The sequence below is a fragment of the Salmo trutta genome, chromosome 12 (genome assembly GCF_901001165.1).
Source record: "Salmo trutta chromosome 12, fSalTru1.1, whole genome shotgun sequence".
NCBI lineage: Eukaryota > Metazoa > Chordata > Actinopteri > Salmoniformes > Salmonidae > Salmo > Salmo trutta.
Window position 1 is genome coordinate 39,248,414 of NC_042968.1, and position 16,449 is coordinate 39,264,862.

At 41.5% G+C, this 16,449-nt stretch overlaps 1 protein-coding gene across 1 annotated transcript in view; it reads left to right on the forward strand.

Moving 5' to 3' along the window:
* The first annotated feature begins 3,617 nt into the window (after positions 1 to 3,617).
* The window catches only part of LOC115203527 (D-glucuronyl C5-epimerase B), a 79,605-nt gene continuing 66,773 nt past the window's right edge, over positions 3,618 to 16,449 (forward strand). Inside the window, exon 1 of the mRNA XM_029768290.1 lies at positions 3,618 to 3,811. The gene's annotated coding sequence lies outside the window, so the exon portion shown is untranslated. The remainder of the gene's footprint in view (positions 3,812 to 16,449) is intronic.

Consider the following 16,449-nt stretch of genomic DNA (forward strand, 5'->3'; position numbering starts at 1 on the left):
AATAAACAGCAAGTAGCAGTAGTGTACAAAATAAATGGGCGGGGGGGTGTCAATGTAAATAGTCTGGTGGCCATTTGATTAATTGTTCTGCAGTCTTATGGCTTGGGGGTAGAAGCTGTTAAGGAGCCTTTTGGTCCTAGACTTGGCGCTCTGATACTGCTTGCCGTGTGGAAGCAGAGAAAACAGTCTATGCCTTGGGTGACTGGAGTCTCTGACAATTTTACTGGCTTTTCTCTGACACCACTTATTATATAGGTCCTGGATGGCAGGAAGCTTGGCCCCAGTGATGTACTGGGCTGTACGCACTACCCTCTGAAGTACCTTACGGTCAGATACCGAGCAGTTGCCATACCAGGCGGTGATGCAACCGGTCAGGATGCTCTCGATGGCGCAGCTGTATAACTTTTTGAGGATCTGGGGACCCATGCCAAATCTTTTCAGTCTCATGAGGGGGAAAAGGTTTTGTCGTGCCCTCTTCACGACTGTCTTGGTATGTTTGGACCATGATAGTTTGTTGGTGATGTGGACACAGAGGAACTTGAAACTCTTGACCCGCTCCACTACAGCCCCGTTGATGTTAATATGGGCCTGTTCGGCCCGCCTTTTCCTGTAGTCCACGATCAGCTCCTTTGCCTTGCTCACATTGAGGGAGAGGTTGTTGTCCTGGCACCACACTGCCAGTTTTCTGACCTCCTCCTTATAGGCTGTCTCATCGTTGTTGGTGATCAGGCCTACCACTGTTGTGTCGTCAGCAAACTTATTGATGGTGTTGGAGTTGTGTTTGGCCACGCAGTCGTGGGTGAACAGGGAGTACAGAAGGGGACTAAGTACACACCCCTGAGGGGCCCCAGTGTTGAGGATCCGCATGGCAGACGTGTTGTTGCCTACCCTTACCACCTGGGGGAGGCCCGTCAAGAAGTCCAGGATCCAGTTGCAGAGGGAGGTGTTTAGTCCTAGGGTCCTTAGCTTATTGATGAGCTTCATGGGCACTATGGTGTTGAACGCTGAGCTGAACGGAGTGCTGAATGACCAGTTGAAGAATGTTGTGGTTATGGTGACCCAGAGAACGACTGTGTATGTGCTGCACAGGTTTTGTGTTTTAAAATGGTCACAACCATATTGCACATTGTTTTGGGGACATGTGTCATTCAGTACAAACCGTCAAGAAATTAGCAAATGTTGAACCGAACTGAATGCACCCCTCCCTGGCATCTTGGGTCCAGATTTGCATCATCCCAATTTGAGCTTTTTTGTCAACAAGCTTCCAGGGCGCATTCAAACACACCTCCAAAATTTAGCACATGTACACATGGGAATTTACACACACACACACATCCCGAGAGACTGTTTACTTCTGAGAGACTGTTTACTTCTGAGAAACTGTTTACTTCTGAGAGACTGTTAACTTCTGAGATACTATTTACTCCTGAGAAACTATTTACTTTTGCGTACTGTTTACTTCTGAGAAACTGTTTACTTCTGAGAAACGTTTTACTTCTGAGAGACTGTTTACTTCTGTGAAACTGTTTACTTCTGTGAAACCGTCTACTTCTGAGAGACTGTTTACTTTTGAGAAACCATCTACTTCTGAGAGACTGTCTACTTCTGAGAGACTGTTTACTTCTGAAAGACTGTCTACTTCTGAGAGACTGTCTCTTACTCTATGTTGGAGATGGACAGGCACTCCTGTGGGATAGCACACAAACACACTCTCTCTGTCTCACTCTCTCTCTCACACACACACACACACACACACACACACACACACACACACACACAAAATTACATTACACACACACACACACACACACACACACACACACACACACACTGAAAATAACAAATACACAACACTACTATCTTTGACGCCCACTTGATTATTCGGCTGACCATTAAAAAGCAACTCTTGTAAATGGTGCATACTATTGGCATGTTATTCCTATAACACCCACAGCACCCTGTAGCCTGCAGCCTGTTTCCTTTCCTCACTTAGCAGAGTGGACCAGGACTCCGACCCCAGTGACACATCTAAAAAGCATGACCAGCCATACACATGGCCAAAGCTCATTACCCAGCATGCAAGGCTGAGTATGGAGTGAAGCTCTTCATCGCAGGTCAGGAACCCTTTCACCGGGGGGGGGGGCTGAAAAGACTCCAGCTCACAGGAACATAGTGAATAATGCATGGAGGTGAGTAGGGGAGCCTGATCAAAGGATACCGTATAAGCTGATGAATATGAGAAAGAGCTTGACAAAGGGTTGTTGTTTTTTGAATAAAATGAATAATTTTGGAATTACAAACGGCTGTGTGTTTTTAAGGGTGGTGGGTGGACGATGCAGCCTAACCCTGTCTATGATGTTTACTGTTTATAAACATTTTCCACACATGATTACAATTCTATTGATCGATCTATTAGGCAAAGCACGTAATGATACGCTAACAAAGCATTTGTAACCTGCATTTGCCATGACTGAGCACCACCACAGATCCAGAAATATTGTTGTTTTATAATGCAAGAAGTCATGCTCTTATGAGAACCTGCTTCATTAGCTTAATTATAGCCTGCAGTCTACACACACAGAGACACACACACACACGCACACACACAAAGTCCCCTAATCTGCAGTAAACAAAAATACATTTGTTTTTGATTTGCTTAATGCATATTACATTGTGAATGTTTCATCTGGAGTAAATATGTCTGAAAATACCAGAATTACCTTGCTGTTTCTCAGGTTAATGAGTACAGCTCATATCACAACATCAGAACTCATATCACACAACATGAGAACTCATATCACAACATCAGAACTCATATCACACAACATGAGAACTCATATCACAACATCAGAACTCATATCACACAACATGAGAACTCATTAGGGTGGCAGGTAGCCTAGTGGTTAGAGCGTTGGACTAGTAGCTGAAAGGTTGCAAGATTGAATCCCCGAGCTGACAAGGTAAAAATCTGTTGTTCTGCCCCTGAACAAGGCAGTTAACCCACTGTTCCTAGGCTGTCAATGAAAATAAGAATTTGTTCTTAACTGACTTGCCTAGTTAAATAAAGGTAAACTAAAAAAATAATATCACATCAGAACTCATATTACAATGCCACTTGAGAGGGTTCAACATAAGTTTAGTCTAATTCTGCAGAAATTCAATGTTAGTGACTGAATACAACAGACTAGATCTTGGTCTCTCGATAGCAGGTAGCCATCGCACCTCTGCTAATATTCATACAGAGTTGTAGCATCCATCCACATTCCACAATATACCTTGTAGCCTATAGCTGTAGTCATAATTAATCAAAACCTCCTTACCAGATCATTTTAAACTGAGGGCAATATATGATCACAATTTCTGTTTTCACAACTGTTTTTGCTTTGAAGCATATTGAATGAAACATACTTTTATCCCATTTAGTTAAAATAACAGACAGATCACTTAAAATGACTGTATATGTGCATAACCGCGACCCCTAACGTCAGATATCTGAATCTGCCAATGAAAAAAAACGATCATCTTCGATTTCATTGGCCATTGCCTTTCTCACCGGGGCCTCTCACTGGTTCGTCAAATCTCCACCCTCTCGTACTGTCTCGCGGTGTCAGAGTGCTAGCAGTGAGAAGCAGATGCGCGATTGTGTCCACATTAAATGTTGCGCGAAGGTAAGGCATACTGCCTCTTGTGAAAAGGAACATTCAGAGAGAAGCCAGCTATCTACCTAACCTGCACTGAAGTCATTGATTTCAGCATCCCTGGATATTCAGCACTATATCTGAACAGGACATTTATTGAGCTTTTGTCGGAGGTAAGTCACACGTCTTTCAGCATTCTCTGTTTATTATTGCCCATGTAATGCTAACGTCTGTTTGCAATAATTTTCCATTCTCCACATACACAGCCAGCTGCTAGTTAGGACAACCGTCATATGTAGTGCCTTGTTCAGACAGTATAGCAACGGAAATGGCTCTATTTGCCGTACTAGCTTGTTTGCTAGCTAAGTAGCTAGCTATCATTGTATTTGATAGGGTGCATTGAAGTTACATGTACAAGTTAGCCTGCCAGCTAGCTCGCTAGCTAACGTTACAGTAGTGGATTAGCCAGCAATGTTTTAAGACATCAGCTGGCAGCTACGTTAGCTTCTTCTGGTAGACACACTCGTACAACCACAGCGGGTAACGTTAGCTAGCTAGCTATATGTTTTGCAAGTTGCACAAAAACACTAACTAGGTATGTTGTTCAGTGTAAAGGGATGAAGGAAAGCCACATTTGGGTAACTTAGCAGTGTTCACCCTCTTGACATTCTAGCCAGCTCCTGCTACGTGGCCAGTCTCTCATGCGTTCAACTCTGAACTTCTGAGTTTAGGCGAGTAAACTAGCGAACTATTTCCAACTACCAGACAGTACAACATTAACACTTGAGTTATCCTGTCTGTATAACCACCCAACCACAATCAAAGTAGATTTTACCCTCCTCAGTCCAGTTTTAGAGTTTGGCTATGCCACCATAGTATAAAACTAGTCAAATTCATCTAAGGGTCTTTTCACATAGTCATCTTTTAAAGCGAACTCTGGGATTTAAAAAAAGAGCAAATAACTCAGTTCTTTGTGTTCACACTAACCTTGCATTTTAATGAGGACTCAACTATTTTGCCAGTTCACTTCACCTATTTTGTGATCCGAGTCACATTGCTATGTTTGGAAAGTACCCAAGATCTTTTTCCAATATTCATTCAATGCACTCTGGGTTTTTACAAATGGCAGGAAAGCCATTCAATCAGAATGTGTCATTGGACAGCAAGATATACCTACTTACTTTGTTGGAAGCTAATAGATTGCATTTCGTTAAAAGATGAGACATAATCATTTTAATCAGAAGATGCTATTAACATGTAAATATTATGGTAACAGAATAAATAGCAGAATAACTGCAGATTAAATAATGCTGTCATTAAAAATTGTAAACCCAATGTTGGGTACTGCCCCTTTTGAGAGCTAGAATAAATGTTGTACCCTAGTTTGTGATTCTCACCAAATACAGTATATTATCTCCTCACACTATTCAAACCCCACAATCGAATAAACAGTCTATGAAGCTCTCTTAGCCTATAGATCACATATTGTAAAACAATTATCTGAACTAAACTCCACACATTTTAAGGCATTTCTGTGCGTTCTTGACAATCGCTAATCAATATCCAAAACAGCACATTTTTTTTTCCACAAACCTGCACGCCATCTCTCTTTTGTGTCACTAATGTGAGGGTTTATGTCAGTGAAAATGGTGTTTCAGTAGTCCAGTGTGTGGTGCCGGAATAACGACATGTAATCCTGGGGAGATTTTTGTTCACATTACCCCAAAAAAGTGAAGCAAACCGAGCTCAGACCAGATCTGAAGATTGTTTTGGTTCGCTTCGAGAGCTCTTTTGAGGGGCCTTTGGAATGTCCACACTACAATTTTTTTTGCAAATGGCATTGAGTTCACCAAAATTGTCTGAAAGGGACCAAGTGTGAAAACAATGTTTGGCACCCCTGATCTTTAAAAAAAGACACCACTTTTCAAAAATAAACTGTCACACACCCCAGTCAATTCTATTCTATCCAGCCTCTTCACCAACTAAAGGAGGTTCATCCAGCTTTACTTTGTCCTGTCAAACTGTTTCTGCAGTCTTGGATACAGTGACTTTTTGGGGCTTTTGTGTGCACTGGCTGAGCCCACTTGGCTGTTCTGACTGCATCTCTCTGGTCTGAGAAGCAGTCTTTGCTCTGTGTGCTCTAGCTAGCCTAATGCCTTCACAAAGTCAACACAATTTTACTTTTTCAACTTTTTTTGTTACAGCCTGAATTTTAAATGGATTAAATTGAGATTGTGTCACTGGCCAACACACAATACCCCATAATGTCAAAGTGGAATTATTTTTGTGTGTATATATATATATATATATATATATATATATATATATATATATATATATATATATATATATATATATATATATCTCTATCTATATATCTCTATCTATATATATCTCTATCTATCTCACCAAAATAAAAAGCTGAAATGTCTTGAGTCAATTATTCAACCTCTTTCTTATGGCAAGCTTAAATAAGTTCAGGAGTAAAAATTTGATTAACAAGTCACATACATTTGCATGGACTCACTCTGTGTGTAATAATAGTGTTTAACATTTATTTTATAATGACTGCCTCAGCTCTGTACCCCACACATACAATTATCTGTAAGGTTCCTCTGTCGAGCAGTGAATTTCAAACACAGATTCAACCACAAAGACCAGGGAGGTTTTCCAATGCCACGCAAAGAAGTGCACCTATTGGTAGATGGGTAATGCAAAAAAAAAGCAGACATTGAATATCCTTTTGAGCATGGTGAAGTTAATAATTACGCTTTGGAGGGTGTATCAATACACCCAGTCACTACAAAGATCCAGACGCCCTTCCAAACTCAGTTGCCGGAGAGGAAGGAAACCATTCAGGGATTTCACCATGAGGCCAATTGTGACTTTAAAACGGTTAGAGTTTAATGCTGTGACAGGATAAAACTGAGGATAGATCAACAAGATTGTAGTTACTCCACAATACTAACCTAAATGACAGTGAAAAGAAGGAAGACTGTATAGAATATAAATATTCTAAAACATGCATCCGGGTTCCAATAATGCACTAAAGTAAAACTCTAAAATGTGGCAAAGAAATTAACGTTTTCCTCAATACAAGGCACAATGTTTGTAGCAAACCCAACACATCACTGAGTGCCACTTCATATTTTCAAGCATGGTAGTGGCTGCATCATGTTATGGGTATAATATTAATCGGCAAGGACTAGGGAGTTGTTTTAGGATAAATAGAAGCAGAATAGAGCTAAGCAGAGGCAAAATCCTAGAGTAAAACCGTGTTCAGTCTGCTTTCCAACAGACACTTGGAGACAAAATCACCGTGTGTGTGTGTGTGTGTGTGTGAATACATTTTTTAGACACTGTATATGCCAAACAATGGTTTGCAGAGCTAGCTGTTGCTGAAAGGAACGGTGCATCAGTTGCTATTCAGACTTCCAAAAGAGACTCATCAGTGGAAATGCCTTTTCATTCATAAGCACTTTTTAAAAGACCTGGGGACTACATATTCTCTGGAAATGTGATGAATAATGGGCACATTGGGTTCAGAGTTTAATTTGAGATTTCTGCTGCAGCCAATGTTCCCTCTAAGCTGTGCGCGCACACACAGTAGTCCCAAGACGCGCAGCTCCCTGGGACTGCAGTGCAGAAATATCAGCCCGCAGAGAGTCGCTTGAGATTAAACTTCACTCAACTTTCTAGAGCAGTGGTCACCAACCGGTCGATCGATTGGTCGACCGTCAAACATTTCTGTAAAAACCTAAACATGTATTTGTCTCCTGCTGTTGGCGGTAGGTGCACCCGGGTAGGGAACGGTTGCCATTTTGAACCATTTCATGTGTCTGAAGGTACAAACTCTCCCTTCCCGGCGGGCCCAGAGAGCAAATCAAGTGCATTAAAGACCTACCGCTGTCCAATCGGTTGGCTCAGATGATTGTGTCTGCACTAACGTCGCAGGCATTAAAGAAAGCTAAAGAAAAGTTGGTACTGTGAGATTTCAAAATGTTTAAAACCATGAGAGGCTCAATGAATACAGCAAAGAGCTGCTGTTTTTATGACTGAGTTTAAGTTCTTACTCAGCACTGTCAACACTTTGTATTCAACACTTTTTTATAAGCCATGAAATGTGTGTTCTTCCTATTTCCACTCAATGCTACAACAAGCAGTGCAGTAGTAATGAATGAGTAGGAAAGTGTATCGATAGGCTTGCGTTGTTTGGGTCTTTAATATCAAGGAATATTTCTCTTTTTCTCTGTTCATAGGAGTAACAACATGAATTTGTGCATGAAGCAGAAATAATGCAGTGCGACTCGAGTTTCGCCATCAGCTGGAAGACGGTGTCTCTTTTTGGTCAGTGTATGAAAGGTAAAGTGGAGGGGTGTTGAGAGGCGGACCCTCAGTCTGCTGCTCTCACCCTCCGCTGAGAATGACCATCAGATGCAGGCACCATCAGCAAAGTATTTAAATATATGCTCACTGAGCTGTGCTTCACAAGTAATACAACAACATATCTATTACAGGTGGGATCATATAGCCTACCTCAAATATTGAATTATAAACTGGGTGGTTCGAACCCTGAATGCTGATTGGCTGACAGCCGTGGTATATCAGACCATATACCATGGGTATGACAATTTTTATTTTTACTGCTCTAATTACATTGATAACCAGTTTATAATAGCAATAAGGCACCTCAGGGGTTTGTGGTATATGGCCAATATACCACGGCTAAGGGCTGTCTGCAGGAACTCTGCGTTGCGTCGTGCATAAGGACAGCCCTTAGCCGTGGTATATTGACCAAATACATTTTAAATTCAGTTTTTCACAATTCCTGTCATTTTAATCCTAGTAAAAATTCCCTGTCTTAGGTCAGTTAGGATCACCACTTTATTTTAAGAATGTGAAATGTCAGAATAATAGAGGTGATTTATTTCAGCTTTTATTTATTTCATCACATTCCCAGTGGGTCAGAAGTTTACATACACTCAATTAGTATATGGTAGCATTGCCCTAGTATTTGGTAGCATTGTTTAACTTGGGTCAAACGTTTCGGGTAGCCTTCCACAAGCTTCCCACAATAAGTTGGGTGAATTTTGACCCATTCCTCCTGACAGCTGGTGTAACTGAGTCAGGTTTGTAGGCCTCCTTGCTCGCACACGCTTTTTCAGTTCTGCCCACGCATTTTCTATAGGATTGAGGTCAGGGCTTTGTGATGGCCACTCCAATACCTTGACTTTGTTGTCCTTAAGCCATTTTTGCCACAACTTTGGAAGTATGCTTGGGGTCTTTGTCCATTTGGAAGACCCATTTGCGACTAAGCTTTAACTTCCTGACTAATGTCTTGAGATGTTGCTTTAATATAGCCACATCAATTTCCTTTCTCATGATGCCATCTATTTTGTGAAGTGCACCAGTCCCTCCTGCAGCAAAGCACCCCCACAACATGATGCTGCCACCCCTGTGCTTCACTGTTGGAATGGTGTTCTTCAGCTGGCAAGCCTCCCCCTTTTCCTCCAAACATAACGATGGTCATTATGGCCAAACAGTTCTATTTTTGTTTCATCAGACCAGAGGACATTTCTACAAAAAGTACGATCTTTGTCCCCATGTGCAAACCGTAGTCTAGCTTTTTTATGGCGGTTTTGGAGCAGTGGCTTCTTCCTTGCTGAGCTGTCTCTCAGGTTATGTGGATATAGGACTCGTTTTACCTATGGATATAGATACTTTTGTACCTGTTTCCTCAAGCATCTTCACAAGGTCCTTTGCTGTTGTTCTGGGATTTATTTGCACTTTTCGCAGCAAAGTACGTTCATCTCTAGGAGACAACGCGTCTCCTGAGCGTTATGACGGCTGGTGGTCCCATGGTGTTTATACTTGCGTACTATTGGTTGTACAGATGAACGTGGTACCTTCAGGCGTTTGGAAATTGCTCCCAAGGATGAACCAGACTTGTGGAGGTCTACAAATTATTTTTTCCCTGTGTCTCAGCTGATTTCTTTTGATTTTTCCCATGATGTCAAGCAAAGAGGCACTGAGTTTGAAGTTAGGCCTTCAAATACTTCCACAGGTACACCTCCAATTGACTCAAATTATGTCAATTAGCCTATCAGAAGCTTCTAAAGCCATGACATCATTGTCTGGAATTTTCCAAGCTTTTTTAAAGGCACAGTTAACTTAGTGTATGTAAACTTCTGACCCACTGGAATTGTGATACAGTGAAATAATCTGTCTGTAAAAAATTGTTGGAAAAATGACTTGTGTCATGCACAAAGTAGATGTCCTAACTGTCTTGCCAAAACTATAGTTTGTTAACAAGAAATTTGTGGAGTGGTTGAAAAATGAGTTTTAATGACTCCAACCTAAGTGTATGTAAACTTCCGACTTCAACTGTACCACACCACCTTGTGCCTTATTGCTTGAATATAATAAAAAAAAGTCTCTCACAACAATGCATTGGCAGGAAAGACAGTATGCAGTGATAATTGGCCAAAGTTTACTGCACAAACCTTATTACTACAGTACTGTTTTTAATTGGTTAATGTTGCATAGCTTACGTTTTTTAAGTCATGTTAATAAATCTAAGCGGTAGATCTCAGCTTGCATTTTGACTCTGTGATCTTGACTCAGGAAAGGTTGGCGACCACTGTTCTAGAGTTTTCCCTGTTAACGCTATCAACGTTTCCCTTTACTGTGGCAATTGTGATCGACTCAACGCAATGTTAGCCACTTTCAATGCAACACTACCCAAATCAAAATACATTTACTGTAGGCAGAAAGCATCAGAGTAGGATTCTATTGCATTGACATGCACTACTCAGCCCGTACTCTACACAGACCTATGCTGCAGTAGGCCTATAGGCAAATAGACTGTTGCCATATATGGATGTGTGCCATTTACTTTGAACTAGACTGTGTTTACAGCATGATCGGTCGTGAGTAAATGCTTTTGTTTTGAGATCAAAGCGAGAGCTGAATGTATCCACGTGTGCACATTTTGTTCATATATTTTGCTAGTTAGTGAGTAATAACCAAGTTACAAATAATTTGTAGTCAGCAATAGGGGAGTGATTGCTTCCTACAAGAGCACAAAACGTATGCGTTTCTAGACATCTTTGAAAGCGAGTCAGGTAAAGACCTCTTTTTTTTTTTTTTTTTTTTGTCTTAAAGGGGCAGTGCTGTATTGAGACAGACTTGAAAAAAGCTAAGCCAACAGGCAGAGGGTAACTGTTTGATTCTCTGTAATAATGGTATGGGAATAATGCATTTTATTTTGTAAAGTTGTTTCTTGCATCAAACAACATTTTCAGTCACCTTGGCCACTGTTAAAACTGTAACTTAAAGTGGGTACACCCTCAGTGTTCAGTCAATGGGCTTGAAGTTGCACTGAATTTTCACTATGTTCAAGTTTGCGCTCAGCATACTTTACATTTTCTCAGTGCTGGAAAAAAATTAGAGGGAACATTGGCCTCAGCCCTGTCTAGTTTGCAGTGTTGTCTGATCAAGTCGCTTCACCTCAGCAGTTTACAGGACTTGCTGCAGCTGCTTCCCCTTCAGGTCAGGCATGGCTCTAGAAACAATTTGCCTGAATGAAATGCATAGTCCTTTCCCGTCATTGCTTAATCAGGTCCTGTCTGAAACATGAATATGGAAAGATCTTCCTGTCTTGACAAGAGCAGGATTGTCAACCACAGCTGTTTTCCTTAGCAGGTGTCTGCAAGCTCTGCTGTTTCAGTGGGATGAACTTCTGGACCACATTGGTCTGAGCGGATATTGTTTCAGTGTTCTTACAAGAATTCTTACAACTCTTATGCATGGTGCTGAATTGACTGTTTTGCTAATTCTCTTGAGCCTGGCTCCACCTCTAAGTGAGGTTTTTCAATATTTTAGATGTTGCGAACACACTAAATTGTAATTCCTGCATTTATTTAGAAACGAATGCATTTACAGCTTTTGATTAATGCAGCATCAGTGCTAAGTTGATTCAACAGCAATCTTTAGTTCTGGGGCAAGTGTTCAGTTAATTACAAAGCTTTTTTTCCTCTGTGGCTCTCTGTGCTATGTAGCTGGAGAGGCAGGTGCTGATTGCAGCCAGATGATCCAGCTACTTTACGAACAGTGGACAAATGGCCTCTACTCTACTTCTCCAGTCAGCTGCTGGAGTCATCTCTTTCCTCAAGGGGCTCGACTTTGGGCGCATCAGGGCAAAATGCTGAATTATTTTATAAAGTCATTGGGAATACATGGGCCTTTTGATGTGCTTTAGTGGTGGCAGGTAGCCTAGTGGTTAGAGCGTTGGACTAGTAACCGAAAGGTTGCAAGATCGAATTCCCGAGCTGACAAGGTAAAAGTCTGTCGTTCTGCCCCTGAACAAGGCAGTTAACCCACTGTTCCTAGACCATCATTGAAAATAAGAATTTGTTCTTAACTAACTTTCCTAGTTAAATAAAGGTGTTTAAAAAAAATAAAAAGAAAGTTAACCGAAAAGTAATGTTTGAAACATAGAGGTGAGGCTAGCTAGTCGCTAGGACTACATCAGGCCCAATGTTAAAGGCCTGGCCTGTAGTCTTATTTTAAATGTTGCTGTTATTTCAGTCATGTTATTCAGACTACTTTAGAACTGGAATAGACTACGTAGGTGGTTAATGCCCCCAGTGTCTGAACAGATGTGAAAAGCAACATTAGCCAGAGCACTAGGCTACATGCGTGAGGAACACAGGTTCTGTAGGCTAAATGATGTGGGGGAATGTAGTGTTCAGGGAAGTGTTGGCGTCTCTAATTTGCATGATGAACTAAATTAGTTCTGGGTTTGAACAAGCTTATGTTATCTCAGCTTACCACCCCATTCTATTGGGAGCAGTTATCATCTTGGCTAAATTAATGAATGATAAGTTAGGCTGATTATCAGACTGTCAAAAAGTAAGCTAATTATAGTGTGTGTGTGTGTGTGTGAGGCTTTTGTATCAGCTGCATTGCATTAGCCTAAAGAGAGATGGTACCGTCTAGCTTCCTGCCACAGATACACACATTTCTTCTGTTTTTCCCCTTTTATTGTTTGAAGGAGTCTTGGTAGTTCTACTTCCTGTTCCGTAGCTTTGGAAAGCAACCCTCAACAATGGGCTGCTTTTATGAGCTTTGAAAAGTGCCAGCTGAAGAAATTGTATTGAAGGAATGCTAACATTTCTGTGCCCTGAGGAGATGCCATTGTCTCTGGGGTGTTTGCCTGCCACCCATCAAAGCAGAGTCCTAAAGCAGACTGAGTGGCTTTATGACACTTGTTTGGCTTTGTCCTGCCCTGTGATGGTTTGCTGGAAAGGTTATCAGAGGTGGGGCGTCTGGGGCCAGGCATACAGGCAGATGGCCACTCTGTGCTGCTCATACCCTACTGGAGCACACTAGGAAATCCTCTGTCATGTCCTTTTGGGATGTGGCAGTGAAGTGGCAGTGCTTGAACTTCTCCCTTCCTGTTTTCTGGCTAAATTGCATTTCAAGGACCCACGATCAAGTAAACTCGTGCTCTTAACAAATTGTTCCATCGGCTTGTTTTCAGTAAGGCTTACCTACACGGTGTCGACCCTAAGTGATTGTCATCAGTGACAAGTGTATCTAGCGAACAACCAAACCATTATTTAAACATAATACAACTTAGTATGCTGCAGTGGTTTAAATATCCAATTTTAACAATATAACAGCTTTTTCACTAATGTATTTATGAAATTGAATTAACCCAAATCTCTTGGAAATGTAAAAGTCCCCCTGTCAAGGCTGTCTTTCAGGGAAGTCTTTTGAATACTGCACGAATAATTAGAGAAATAGGCTTGGTCCTAGCAGCAGTGTAGCCTAATAATGATGCAGCATTTTTACTAACATTCCTAAATCTCTTCTTATTGTCTAGGTTGTATGGAAACGTGAGTTGTATCTGTAATCAGTGGCTCATGTGACTTCTGTCTTGGTAGTTACAATAGTTCCACGTTTCAACCCATAGCCTACACACACACTCATCAGCAACCCTGCTTCCAAGAGCGACAGTTTACAACCAATGAAACCAACCCCGTCCATGCATAATTAGCACTTAGCAGTATGTCTTGATAATCGCGAGTCTCACCTGCAGTGCCTTGATAAGATGCAGAACTTTCCCTCCCGTTCTCCTTTAACTTTTGCTAAAGCTTTGGGGAGTCTGCCAAGGCCCACCAAGTGCTTTGATTAAGAGGCATATGATATTTCAGTGGACTAATTATACTGGAAGGTGCAAGGGGAATTTTTAATAGGGAGTTTGGCTGAGAACAGGTCTCAAGCACAAAGGAAGCTGAAGTGAAATGGGAAGAAGTAAATTGGCCTTCACCGATTTTCAGAACGCCTTTTCCGCTGTCTTTTTGTTTTACTGCAGCACCTCTTAATGAGCGTCCGTAGGAGCCGTTCCATGTAATTTCAGCAAGCCATGACACCCACCATCTCAGACCATACTATTTATTTTCATCATGAGCAAAAGCAAATGGTTCTCTACCCAAAGTTGCAAATAAATTGTTGTGATCTGTTCAATAAACATGAGACCAGTGACATTTATAAAAGGGTGTGGCAGTAGCAGGAACAGTGGCATCTAGTGGGCAAAACCTGGTATTTTCACACATTTTTGTTAAATAATGCAAGCGACTTCAATAGACAAATTCTCAGAACAGGGGAAAAACCACCAGGTTAACAGGGAATACATTACATAGTATGACGAAACAATACTCCAAGCCGTAGCTCCATACTACTTGTTAGACATGGGGAACTGATAATGGTTGTTGGGGAGGGATTGGCATGGGGGGGGGGGGTCCATGGGTGGCTTTTGATCATGTTATTGGATTCCTCATGACTTACAATAATTATGGTCCAAATTGGATGGTAGGTACTATATTTATTGAGTTCTATAAATTTGCTTATTTTCTCAGACCAAATTATATTTCAACCAAATAATGTTTAAGGAATGTTAATCTTATTTCTAACTACAGGAACAATTTCAACATGACCCGTAGCCATCTTCAAAGGAGATTTAGAAAAAATAGGAACACGACTCCTGGTAAGACTGTGGGCCTGTGCAGGCCTGGCCAACTAGCTGGGTCTCATTTGGTTGCCTCAGGACCTCTACTCTAAAATGTTGGGTCACAGGCCTGTTCCGTGGCTGCCTTTAAAAAAAAAAAATGTATAGGCTCACTGTCAACCAGACACTAATAGGTAGACTCATAATCTGCCCCAATGCTTCAGTCACTTGAGTCGGTTCATCGAGGGGGTTTAGTCTCTGATACCGTGAGTGGAGCGTTAAGCCAGGTGCCCCATCGAGACTAATAATAGTGTAGTGCTGGAAGGCCCTGCCCTACTTTGGCTCCTAGCTGGACACTTCCTGGAGCCTGCAGCCCTCTGGTACACAAGTCACTCCGGTCATTTGGATGGCTGGGTTACTGGCTAACTAACATTGCTGTCAGCAAGACTGCTAAAATGGATCCTCCAACTGGGCTTCATTCAGCCCTACCATTAAAGTTCAACACAGTTGTGGTAAAACAAACGTGCAAAGTTTTCTGTACTTTGCAAGAACCAAAAGGAGCCATGAATATAAACGCTCAAATGGATTGGAGACATTTTGAGAGATCGATAAAACCTGAAAGCCAGCAAAGGTTTTACGGTGCCCTCGCAATCAATACGCTGCCTGTGTTGCTGGTTTGAAAAGGGCAACACAGACAAACACAGGGTTAACGGTGCAAAGTTTACCCAGTTCTTGAGGAGTGGATACTTCTGAGGGGGTGGAATTTAGCAAGAGGCGAGATCTGTTTGCTGTGGATGGTTTCCATAAGAGTTCCCCGGTCAGTTCATTTGTTGAGTCACAATGGGGGTGTGACGATCCCTATTGATAGTTAATTTGATGCGTCTCCATGACACGGCTCCAGTTTCCAATAGTATCTAGAACAGTAGTTAATAAATACATGACTGATGCAGAAAAGACTAGGGGAAGTATTTTAAACTGCTCATGATGTCTCCAGTGTGTTCTGTTTTGAACTGAAGCATGGAAGCCTGCATTCAAACTGTGGAAGTTACTCCCATGTCCTGATTTCAAGTGTGCATGGATGACTCCCCATCTCGCCACTTCATTGTACAATGGTCTTTCTGTTGAGGCCCTTTTGCTTTAGGACCACTTTGTCACCCCGGAACGACAGCAGAGCTTCTGGGAGCCAAGAGATGTCAGGAAGGGCTAGGCCATTATTGTCTCATCAGAGAGAAAATATGGGCTTGAGAAACTAGACACTTTCACCCACAGACTTCTGTTTTCTGAGTGATTTCTGTGTAGTCAATGGGCATTCATATCACATTTTAATGTTGATTTAATGGGTGATTCATGCTGTTTAACATTTTTGAACAGCGCTTGGTGGTGATTTTTTTTTAATGGAGCTGTTGATGACATGGTGCAACATCCCATAGTCAGCTGATTCAGTGTGATGGTGACCATGCATCATTGAGAGCCTCATTTAATTCAAACAGCTGTCCAATCATTTCTATATATTTTGTACTGAATGGTTCCTTTTTATAACTGCTGTATGTTGTCTTCCTAAATATTACCATGGAGTAGCCTAAATGTGTGACATTGCTCATTTTGCTATCATCATGGGTCTTGGTGAAATACAAAGTATTACACAACTTTGTAAGACAGACTATTTCCTCTTTCGAAAATCACTTGTTTTCCCTAATGCCATTTTTTTCCTGAGTACTGGCTCTTGGAAATGTGGTGTCACTGTTACCACTGCTGTCTGTAGAGGGTGGTCTCCATGCTATCTGTGGGACTGTCAGC